General features: G+C 41.9%; 1 protein-coding gene across 1 annotated transcript in view; it reads right to left on the minus strand.

The window, feature by feature from the left end:
* Positions 1-10,111, minus strand: part of TSPAN4 (tetraspanin 4) — a 346,925-nt gene extending 336,814 nt beyond the window's left edge. Inside the window, exon 1 of the mRNA XM_066320977.1 lies at positions 10,092-10,111. The gene's annotated coding sequence lies outside the window, so the exon portion shown is untranslated. The remainder of the gene's footprint in view (positions 1-10,091) is intronic.
* Positions 10,112-11,621: the final 1,510 nt, after the last annotated feature.

Below are 11,621 nucleotides of genomic sequence, written 5' to 3' on the forward strand. Positions count from 1 at the left end.
TGGAGAGTTCCAAGAAGGTTAGGGTTACAAAGAAGCAAAATATTGTCTCTGACACAGGAAAAGGCTCTTCTGAATACTAATGTGTTCCACACAGTGACAAAGAAGCTATAGTTTCCTCAAAGGAGATTAAGTAATATATAGCAACACCTGAGGAAAGGGAGGAAGGTAGAAAAGAAAGGCAAGCAAGCATAAACACAAAGAAAATAAGGCACCTGAAGTCTTTTTCATATAGCTTCTTCTCTTGCACAGGGGAGATTTATATCTTTTCCTCAGAAATTCAGCATTCAGGAAAGTGGACTTAGTATAACTCCATAATAATACCCTCTTTTCCAGGCCCCAGGAAACTATAATACTGATTTACTGGTCAAAGAAATAAATGTGCCTCAGAGTTCCATACAAGGTCTTTCTGAAGTTAATCCAGCTCTAAGATGGATAAGCAAAAGTGGAAAAATACCGCAGAAAGTATTTGTGTAGATAAAAGGAGCTTTCTAAAGGCCAGTGTTCCTGTCATGATGGAATAATTTTCATTCTCTAGATAAAGACCTGGAGAATAAAAGTAGAGAAAGTTACAGCACACAACCAGCTCCCTGGGCACCAGGACGTGTTTGCCAGCTGGGAACTACGCTTCAGTGAAAATGCCTGATCAGTTAAATTTAAAACTGGATATATTTCGTATAGGATTCATTTCAGCAAATGTTGACATCAATATCTGACACTACAGTCTGTGGAGACAAACAGTCACCTGCAGGACAGGATTCATCTGTTTCTAAAGCAGGGTCAGATTAACTATGTCCTAAAATATCTCTTTCCCTTTCCTGTCTGGAAGGAGAGCCCATATAACTCAGTCAGAGGCATACAGCTGGGCTACAGGCTTCTGAAGCTAATGGTGGACTCAAAGCATCAAAATGACTGCAGAGATGAGATTCAAGTACACACATGGAGCTTGCAGCAATTAATCCACTTCTCACTATGACGACTGAAAATCTTACCCTGGAGAATGCAAATACCAGTCTCAGGCTTCTCTGCAATCTGTGTTACCATTTAAAATGGATCAAGATGCAGCCCTTAGAGTTGTAGATATAGACTTTTAAATGCAAGGAAAATGCAAGTAGAAGCAACACTATCCCTGAGCCTACAGATAGATACAAATAGGTCTTAGTGATGCTCAAGAGCATCACAGGAAAATTCAGGACTGACAGTTTTGAATTATTCTCCCTTAGATTCATGTCATCAGAGCTGTCCATCAGTTCCTAATCCTGGGTTTAAATGCAAACTCCAAGCGCAGAGGGGAAGATGATAAGCCCAGATTTCTGTTAAAACATCTTTTCAGAACAACACCACCACCACCACAGCAAATGAGTCCTTAAATAGAACTTAATGATGTAGACTGCAAACACCCCAATATGTGGCCTGTCAAAAGAGCTCATATAGCCCACATTGATGAGCCCTTATTAGAACTGAACCCTAAGCCATTCCCTTACCTCTCTCCTGACAGGTGCTGAATTGTCCCATAACACAGATGGCTGGGAGCAGGTTTCAAGAACAACCCACAGCTCCTCTCCCTGTTCAGTTTCAAGGGGTTCTTTGGGACAAGCAGAGGCAGGCACCTTCACCAGGACACCAGCAGCTCACTGCTGGTCACTGTCTTTCTCCAGGTGCTACTCGGGGAAAGCAGCAGCCTGTAGGCAAGGATGCTTCCCAAGTTTCACACCTGGGAAACAATTACAGCTACTCTACACGGACCAACTGCACTGTGTAAGCACCAAATACAGCTCTCACCTGGGCTAAACTGGGCTCCCCATCTGGAAGGGAGGGCAGAGCTAGGCTACGTCTTTATTCAGGCAGGAGCATTTACTAAGGCAGTGATCGTTATTCCACATGGGCTCAAGCCTGTCTGATCAGGAACCATTTCTTGTCCTGCAGTTGCACAGCGCTCACATGATGAGCTGCCAGTTGGGGCTGGTGAACATTGCTGTGGTACAAACACATAAAATCAGCCTGAAAAATTATTCAGGCCAAATTCCAAAGCAGAGGCCGTTTGCTTGTCCGCATTCTGAGTTAACACAGAGGGCTGGGCTAACCTCTCAATTCAAAGTAAACCAGACACTGACCTTCTCTGACAAGAAAAAAACCCAAAACATATGGCTATGGGGAAGCTGCTTCAGGACTCAAACCCAGTCATTTATTAAAACTGAGAGATTACTTCTCCCAATGAAAGCCAAACAAACTCCAGAACCATCTCCTCCTTCACACGTGACAAACTGTCCAATCTTAACCTCCATTTCAAATGCTAATTACTTTCCAGAATCCTAACCTGAATTTGTTCTAGCTTCCACGGATTAAAAAAATAGACAAGTGCAGAGATCTTCATCTTTCCCTTTCTAAATTTATATGAATTATGTAATTGCACTTTTAAAGGACTAGAGCAACTGACTAAAACAGTAATGCAGAATGAACTAACACCACTTGCAACAAAGCAGGAAAAGAATACTTTTAAAATCAGAAGAGCACTTTCTCCCTCCAGAAAAACTTGAAAAGACAAAGTAGAAGACATATAATTGCATATGTGAAAAATTATTCTATGACAATAGGATGTATGGCAAGTTATTTTAACTGCTGAGTTTATGATGTTCTTTAAATGAGATAAATGATACCCAGAGAACAAGGATGGCTGTCACCTAAGAGAAGACATACACAGTTAAAGACGCCTTCTTAGAAAGTTAAAGCTACGTCCTTAACATACATATCTAATAAATTATATACACATACTGGCAGTGTAATCTAGCAGGAGTGGCTCATAGGCATTTTCTAAAGGCAAAACCTTGTCATTGTGAAAGGATATATTAATAATTATAAATTAAATCGTGATTATCAAAGTTAAGTGCCTGGAAGCATTTTGCCAAAATCATTTAGCTCCGGACTTAAACTCCAACAGACAAGGAAAGGCCAATTAATTTTATCATGGTAGGATTTCAGTTTAAATTCGGAAGGCAACTTATATCCATTAGGGTTTTGGGGTTTTTTTAAAAGGCATGGGATATCCACTCAATTGATTTTAGGACAAATGTATTTGTATTACTACACCTTTAATCAAGGCTTTAGAGGAAGGCACTGTGAAGCAGAAGAAAAATAGTCCTTATGCTGGGAGCAACACAATGGTTCCCCCAGTAGAAGCTCACAGGAGCAAGATAAATGTTTGCAGCCTCTCCAATAAGCAAAATTACTGCACTCTGAATGCAAGGACAGTGATGTATGACAAACAAGGAGCTCAGCCTGCCAGAAACTCTGTGTTTGTTGTTCCAAAAAGGTTAGAAGCCACTAATTTAGAGTATATTGCAAGAGACAACGTGGAACAAAAAACAGATATTGGGAGAGCACAAAGAATGAAAAAGAAAACTACAGCCCCCCTGACCAGCATCCTAATCAGGAGTATTCCCAACAGTGAGAGTGATGTTTTGCTAGATCAGGTGGGTTTTGGGACCACAAGCTCATCTCCACTAGCAGCCCTGTGTTACCCCCCCTGTAAGCCCAATAGCTAAGGTGTGAGAGTGTCTTTGGAAGGGTTTAGGAAGTCCAAGAGCTCAGCAGGGCCAGGCACAGTGTCACTGCCCCCAGTTTAAAGGCAGACCCAGGGAGCCATTGTGCAGTTGGCTCACGGAGACGCAGCACAGCCAGGTAACAAACCCTGTGCTGTGCACAGCAGGCTGTGCCTTGCTCCCAACCACATCCTGCTTTTCTTCAGTGCCAGCAGAAGGAAAACAGCACTACACCAAACAGTGGCACATATCCCTCAAATCTTCATGATATACAAAGCCTGAAGGAATGCGCATTACAGAAAGATTTAGTTTCCTGGCATGAAATCAAACGTATAAACCCAAGATTATTCACAAAGATCAAGACAACCTTCAAAGAAGCCAGAAATCCAGGGGGAAGCAAAGTATTTCCAAGTAGTTCCACTTTTCTCACACAAGCCAGGGAATCTCAGAGAGAGGGTCATAAATAATGGACGTTATTTTCATTCTTTGCATATACTCTTTGCTGATGCAGTGCCTAGTGTCATCTGGAGATGCAAGCTGATAGAGAGCCATTTTTGGATACTCAAAGACACCTTAAAGGGGACTTTTTCTTGGAATAAGAGTGTTTGATTTCTGAAATACAAATTACTGTAATTTACTAATTGCTGTACACAGCCTACAAGTATTAGAGCACTTCTAAGCAAAATCAGATTTGTGATAATAAAAGCCTCTGTAAACTAACAAGGAAAGGCATTTCAGGACGCAGTGACTGAAGGCAGCATATTCAAATTAAGGTACCTAGTTAAACATCAAAGTCACCAGCCACTGACAGAATTATCCTCATACAGAAAGAGTAACCATTACCTGACGTCCTCAAAGCCAAGACCAGAGGATTCTACTCAAACATATGTGTGTGTATATATATATATACGCACACACATATATACACACACACGATGATCATGCTTAAGCCACAGTTCATGGTTAGATGTTGAAATCAGCGTTAATGCAAGCAGCCCTTTCTCACACATTCACTTTGAGTTGTTCTGGTCACAGCAAAATTCAGAGACAATTTACTGAATTTAAAGCAGGTGCATGGAAGTGCTGGCTAGACTAAGAGGCCTATCTCAGGAGTCTGACTTGTTTAAGTTGATAAAACACAGCACAATAGAGGACAGGATCATTACCTGCAAACACACTTAAGGAGAGGGAGCTGCAAGAAATGTAAAGAGATGTTTAAACCATAGGATTATCTTGGTGCAAAAATGAGATAAACTAACCACAAACTCTTCTTGGCTTGAGATCAGGGAAATCCATGTACGAAGTAGCTGTGATCTGGAGCAGCTTCCAAGCGGGAGAAGTCTAAGAGAAGAAGCAAGCAGATAAAGAGAGAACCCAAGAGTCTACAGAAAGGGCTCCTGACCCATATTGATCCCTCAGAAGTAGGCAGTCTTCCCTGGAACTCAGGCCTGGAAAATCAGATTCTTCCAGGTCTAAGCTTATACACAGAGTTCAATAACTTGGTAACAGGTAACACTGGATGAGAAGGATTTCTATGTTTTGGGGCAGGTTTCCTGTGCATTTCTAAAACAGCAAAGTTTTCATTTTCTTTAGACACAAAGATAACTTCTGTTTTTCAGTGGCTCTCCTACAGTGTGGGAGAACACACAGCAGGAGTAAACATTGCAAGAAGAGATAATTTAGGATCTAATCTTGAGTAACGTGTGCAGTCAGACAGGACATCATGAGGAGCTCTACACTCCACCACGAGAGGTGAACTTCACAGATGTTCCACTGTCAAGATCGTTGAGCTCTTTTCAATAGAGGGAGGGAGAACTAACAGGTACTGAAGAATCAACATCAGACTGTGAGAGATTGAAAGAGCAGCAGTGTTCTGCACCAGCTCCTGGGTTATCATTCAGTCTCAATGTATGAAGCATTTATCCCTTCCTTCTACAGGCCTGATCCACAGGCCCTGGATTCAGTCGCCCTTTCTGCAGCACACTGAAGTCAGTAATCGTGAAAGTTAAAGCCAAAGTCACGTCTACCTAGTAAGGAAACTGTTGGAGGTGCTCTTGCTCTCTCTGCTTCAGAAGCAGTTTACCATAAAACCATCAAAACACAGATACCAAAGTCAGGAGAGCTGGATTGCCCTCCTGACAGTTCGCCCCAAGCAAAAGTCATAAGCTTTCCATAACCGCTTCATTGTCTCCAATGCCCTCACTCACCCCCTCTGTACACAAAGCTCCCCCCCTCTTTAGAAAGTGTAAAGAGACTCTTCTGTGCTCAGAACTGTAATGTAAAAACAAAATCGTGTGTTAATGATATTTAAACTGATTTAATAAAACGGTTTCAATTCCACCCTTCCTTCCTCTCAACTCCACCCTCTCCTTCGAGAGGGCAATTTATTTTGGTTAATATGGAGAGAAAAAAAGCAGGCTAAAAATAGCCTCCTTTTGCCTTTAAAAACTTAAAGCTATGAATAAACAGTATGAAATAGGAATGCAGTTTATCTGCCCACCAAATTCCTACACTGTTTTCTTGTTCAGCTTTCCAAAACATTTTTATAAGGATCAAACACACACACTCAGATCTGCAGAGCAGCAGTGTTCCAGAACTGCCTGCTTCCATGCTAGTAAGGTAACTGGTTTTGGTATGAAGAGGAATGGTTCGAGACTGGATGAACCAAAGATATAATCCAGGACCATTAAGTACTAGAATATTTGAGCAAATCTCCTGACATCAGAGGAATCAATACGAAAAAAATTGAGAAAAATCCACCAAGAGAACAGAAAAGCCTTTCTCGTTTCCCTTTAACTGTGCAACAGACAAACTGCATTATCTCCTAAAAATCTACCTTGCCAGTAAAAAGCACTCACACTGTTATCCCTATCTTAGACCCAAGTCACATCTGTCCCTGACAACAACAGCTGTCAACACTGAAAGAGCAGGGTGATCAGCCAGCCTTTTCACCCTGGGCTGGAAGCCAAAGCAAGGGTGGCTTATGTATTTGCAGTGCAAAACCAAACAAACTCTTTATTCTGTTCCCTGTGCTATGCCATTAGCAAGCAAGCCGATCAGCTCCAGAGAGTATCCTTGCAATCTGAATATTTGAACCTGAACTTAAATTTTCCCGTATTTCCCTTCCACTGTATCACCAGTGAGCTCCAGGCAATGCCATAGGAGTCACGTGTACTATCCCACCAGTGCAGACAGAAGCCTCTTGGCAGAGTCGCCTTTCATTCCCAGTTTCCCATAGCGTGAGGCATCAGATCATGCTGCCCTGGAGTGTGACAGACACTGCTATGATACCTCACAGGAGTTACATCTTAGAAAAGGAAACCACCTCCCTCCTCTTACAGCAGGTGAGCCCTCTGGAAAGAGAAAGAAAATGTCTCACTTTCATCTCAGAGTTCAGAGGGAATGTTTTATACCTGTCAATCCTATCAAGATCTTATTGATTCACACACTAGGGACAGCAGCTATTCTGAGGTGGGCTGTACATCCATGAAATAGGCAGGTTCTGGAAAGGACTTTGCCCAGTGACGTTTGGAAAGCAAGGTGAAAGACTTCACTATGACCCTAAAGTAAACACCGAAAGCCATCGTGCAAGAGGCAGGCCAGAGGAGTTAAGGAGATGAGGCTACACAAGGCAAAGGCACATGAGGAACATGGTGGCACCTGCTAGCGAAATACCAGGCGAGGAGTGTGAACCCAAGCTAGCATCTGGTGTCCCAGGTCCAAGCAAGCACTGTCACTCGGAGAGGAGAGACATCCTCAGTGATCAGAGTGGGACAGTGGATGCTGGGATCTCACATCAGCATCACTGCCATGACACACAACCCTGCCTTTCCCATCCATACACAGGGCTCATCTTCTCACCCTCACTGCCAAAAAGATTTCAAGGATACTATTTAGGCTGTGCAGAAACATTAGAGAAAGACATCCTGGTTACGAATTATCTTATTCTTCAAAATTCTACCGGCACATTCACTGGCTCTATGTCTACCCTCAGTTCCCATCCAAGGTGAGAAGCGTCCTTTAAAGGACAGGAAACTGGCACAGAGATTAAATCACACTACTGAATTCTCAGAAGGAATCTGTAAGCTGATCATGGAGCTGAAACTGGATTTGCAGAGCTCCAAGTTGGCTACTAGATCACTCTCCTACAACAGACACATCTCTCAGCATTCACCTGCACAGCTCATTCACAAAGTCTGATGGCTCAAGAAAGAACAATGAAGTGAGAACAAAAGGCCCTGGATGATGTGGGTGAAGAAAGCAAATGCATCAGCAGGGCTACCAGTATCCACTCTGCATCCAGCATTGCACCAGGGCTGACCTGCTCTGCACAGAGCCCTGGTCATGCAGGTGTAACTGCACAGTTCTGCCTGCTCAAGGATGCAGTGGCCAAATGCTGTGGGACACAAAGGTCTTCGACATCACTCACCTGCAATCTCACCCTCTGCTGTCAGCTAGTTTTAACTGAAGGTGGCTTCCCTGGTTTCAAGAGGGATTTGGCTTTCCCAAGGCACAGTAAAGAATGAGAAGGAAATGGACACTGACTCAAGAGAAATAGAAAACAGGCAACATGTGTGGAAACAATCCTGCTTTTGATTAAGAGCAAAAAAACCCACTTAGAAGAAACCAGCCTAGGGTGTTTCTCAGCAGAAACACAGTCTTGGGCTCCTCTACAACACTCAGCTCAGTACATCTCAAGGCTCTGTACAGAGTGACCGCCCTCAATGACACCCCTTTACAGCAACTCTCTTAAGAAAACACCCACAATCACTGTAGATGATTTGTCAGGAATACTAATTGATATAAAACAGAATGTCTTTGCCTCAGCCAGTAGATTCTGCCAATTATCTATCCATGAACCAAGAAACTGCTCCTTTGAGCAGTGTTCTCCCTCATCCAATACACCAGCACTGAGTGTTTTGAACTTGGGTGCAGAGAAAGGAGTGGAATTCAAAGAGTTAAGGAATCTTGGATGCAATTATCAGGAAGAACAGTGGCAATGCAAGGTGCAACTATGGCCCTGATCAATATTCCTAATACGGAAAGTATGCATCTCAGGGCAGGTCTGCAACACTGGAAGCAGTCTTCCAGCTGAGCAGTTGTTTTTTCCTTCAGCTCAGCCTCACTTTTAACTACTCTTGATTAAAACGATTACTTTCACTCAACATTCAATTTCTGACAGGTAATATTCTCTACATATGTTGCAAGCTGGCTCCATCCTTACAGGCAAAACACAAGAGCTCCCTAGAAGCAACTTGCCTTATTTTGTAAGTCATGTATAATTTACACATCTGCAATATTGACACAGGCTATAGATATATACACATCGTGCCAAAATCATTTTCTAAAAGCTTTCAACAGATTCAAGAGCATTTTCCTCTTAAGGCACTTGTTCCTCTAGTTATTAGTTCTCAGGAGAATTCATTACCTGAGTACAATTAATTCTTGTACACTCAAACCTCATAACCCAAAATCTAGACCATGTCAACATTCAATGCCATTTAACTGCACAAGTGTCTGACAGCCCCTTAAGCACTCACAGGGTTTTGGGTTTTTTTTTTGTTCTTTTAGTCCTCAACTTTTCATCAAAACAAACACTTCCACATGCATAGGTGTGCTCCCACCTTTCTAGTCTTGCAGATGGATTCCACACAGAACATACACAACTCTTCCAGTTCAGAAGACAATTCTTCTCTTCCAACCAGCTAAAAATTGCCTGAATTGGCTGAAAACTGGAGATGGTCTTGCAAGCAATTGTTATGATTGTTATGCAAAATACTGACATCACCTGAGTCTGTTTTACTGAGTTATTAGCAGAAGAGAATTATTGACAAAAGAATCACAAGCAAGTTATATCTTACACGGACATTCACAGATTGCTGGCAGGATTCGGGAAGCATTTTCTTTCTTCACTTCATTTCCTTTAGGTGGAAGCTAAAATGGGGAAATGAGGATTTTCAAGAGTTTTCATTCGGTTTCCAAAGAGCACTGAATTAGGTAGCACTGTTACACTGCAGAGAAAATTCCATTATCTCATTTTGAGAGTATATCTAGGTACAGACTCAGGAACACTCCAGCACTGAGTCACCCTCTCTTTTCACCTGCCATGCCTATGACTAGATGTCACACAGGTATGATGTGTTTCTGGCACTCTGAACAAGTTTAATCTTCTTTGCTCAAGAAATACTTTTTTTTTTTTCCATTTTTTATTTAAATAAGTTTTTCTTTCTGAAGCTATTCTCAGGAACAAAATATTTTGTCCATTTCTCACCTTGGTTATTGGATGAATAACCAGAACACTCACCCAAAGCACGTAGTCTTTGATCATTTCCCTCACAAGGTATGCAGCTGGAGAATTTGCAACTATGAGCTTCAAGTATGAGGTTTGGGGGGATGAGAAGCACATGTATCCTTTTGGCCTGGGATTCATAAATCAAAGCTATTTGCAGTAGCAAGTGAACTGACAAAGTATAAATAGAGAAACACATACTTATCACAGATTACAGCTAACAAATCCTCACTGGAGAAAACAGAGTGTGTGTAGGAGAAACTCACTGTAACTGGGAGTTTTGCAGATGACACAGAAGGTGCAATTGGAAGGAGTTCCTGATCTCCCACAGCAGTAACAGCAGGCCCCTTGTGTGCGATGGCCACTGCAAGACACAAACCAACAGATTCATGAGTAAAACAGGCAGGTGGTCAGCAGGAGTCACCTCAGGAACAAACTCTTCAATCCAGTATTTCTGGTCCCACGATACCCTTCACCTCACCTCTGTACTTCCCCACACACTCTTCAATCAACCTCAGTGGCATTCATTACTGAAATGAAACTTGGGTCACCAGAAAAACATTAATTTATTGGAGAAAATCTCTTTTTGCACATTTTCAATACAGAAAAAAAAAACCCACACTAAAAATAGGTGACTTTGTCATTGACTCCACTTACAAACTAGTAATGTGAGAGTAAACATGCATTGGCAAGAGAAAAAGGCACTTTGGGCATGCAGAAAAGTCCAGGTAGTCTACAGAATAGCAGGCTGTAACTTATAGCCCACCAGCAGCACAAGAAACAAGCTTTGTGGGTCCCAAGGAACAACGCACAGAAAGCATTCAGAAGACAGTGTGGGCTTCTGTTTCCTATGCAAGGAAAAGGTCATGGCAAGGAAAAGTGAAATTGGTAAATATTTCTAAACATTCAAGTTTCTGAGGCTGACAAATGCCAAGGAAACAAGCTTAGTTTTGTGGAAGCAGCTTATGCAACAAATACCCACAAATAAAAAGCATCTTCTGCTTTTAGAGTGGTAAAACTTCACCAAGCGATGCTGCAAGGGAAAAGTGAGTTTATAGCTAAATTCAAATGCATAGAAACATATGAATGCATAATCAGCCAATGCATAGCAGGTTAGCTCTACCTACAGAAATAGCAGTAAGCTCAGAGCTGTAGACAAAACCTTCTGAGATGAACAATCCCTTCCTTTTCCATAGCAGCTTTATAGTCGATAATGAATTACACCACTGTTTTGTGCCAGAAGATTTTTGCTAGTGTATTCATTTCCTTAGCATTAAGTTTGGAACTGCAGACAGATTTTAGAGTTAAGCACCTTGGAATTATCCCCACCGTAAATTATGTAGGGGTAAAAAGCCAACCTCTAAAAAAAGAACTGTTCCATCCTTAGTGACCACACACAGCCAAGACTGCGCTTTATCTGCCCACTTGAAAGACATTAGGTCTGTAGATCAACTGTGCCTGGCATGCCATAGTTTAACTCCGACCTTTTTTGCTGTTGTTTGTCTGGGTTTTTTAATCTTGTTATTTCAGGTGTTTGATGACACTAATTTCCAGATGGTCTAGAAAGCTAACACTCCAGCAAGCAGGCGACAGCCCTGTTACATGCAGGAGTGTCACTGTCTGATATTTTACTGTAATATAAATCAAGCTGGTCCTGAAAAGGCATGAGCAATGCATCCACTTAGCATTGCTTTATTTTGATTTTTCTAAAACAAAGAACTATGGAAGTCTCAAGTGTTTCTTGAGAAGAATGAGCTGCCTGGTGATTTTTCAATTTGGTGTTTTTCCCCTAAACT

Source organism: Sylvia atricapilla, chromosome 6 (genome assembly GCF_009819655.1).
Source record: "Sylvia atricapilla isolate bSylAtr1 chromosome 6, bSylAtr1.pri, whole genome shotgun sequence".
Lineage (NCBI taxonomy): Eukaryota > Metazoa > Chordata > Aves > Passeriformes > Sylviidae > Sylvia > Sylvia atricapilla.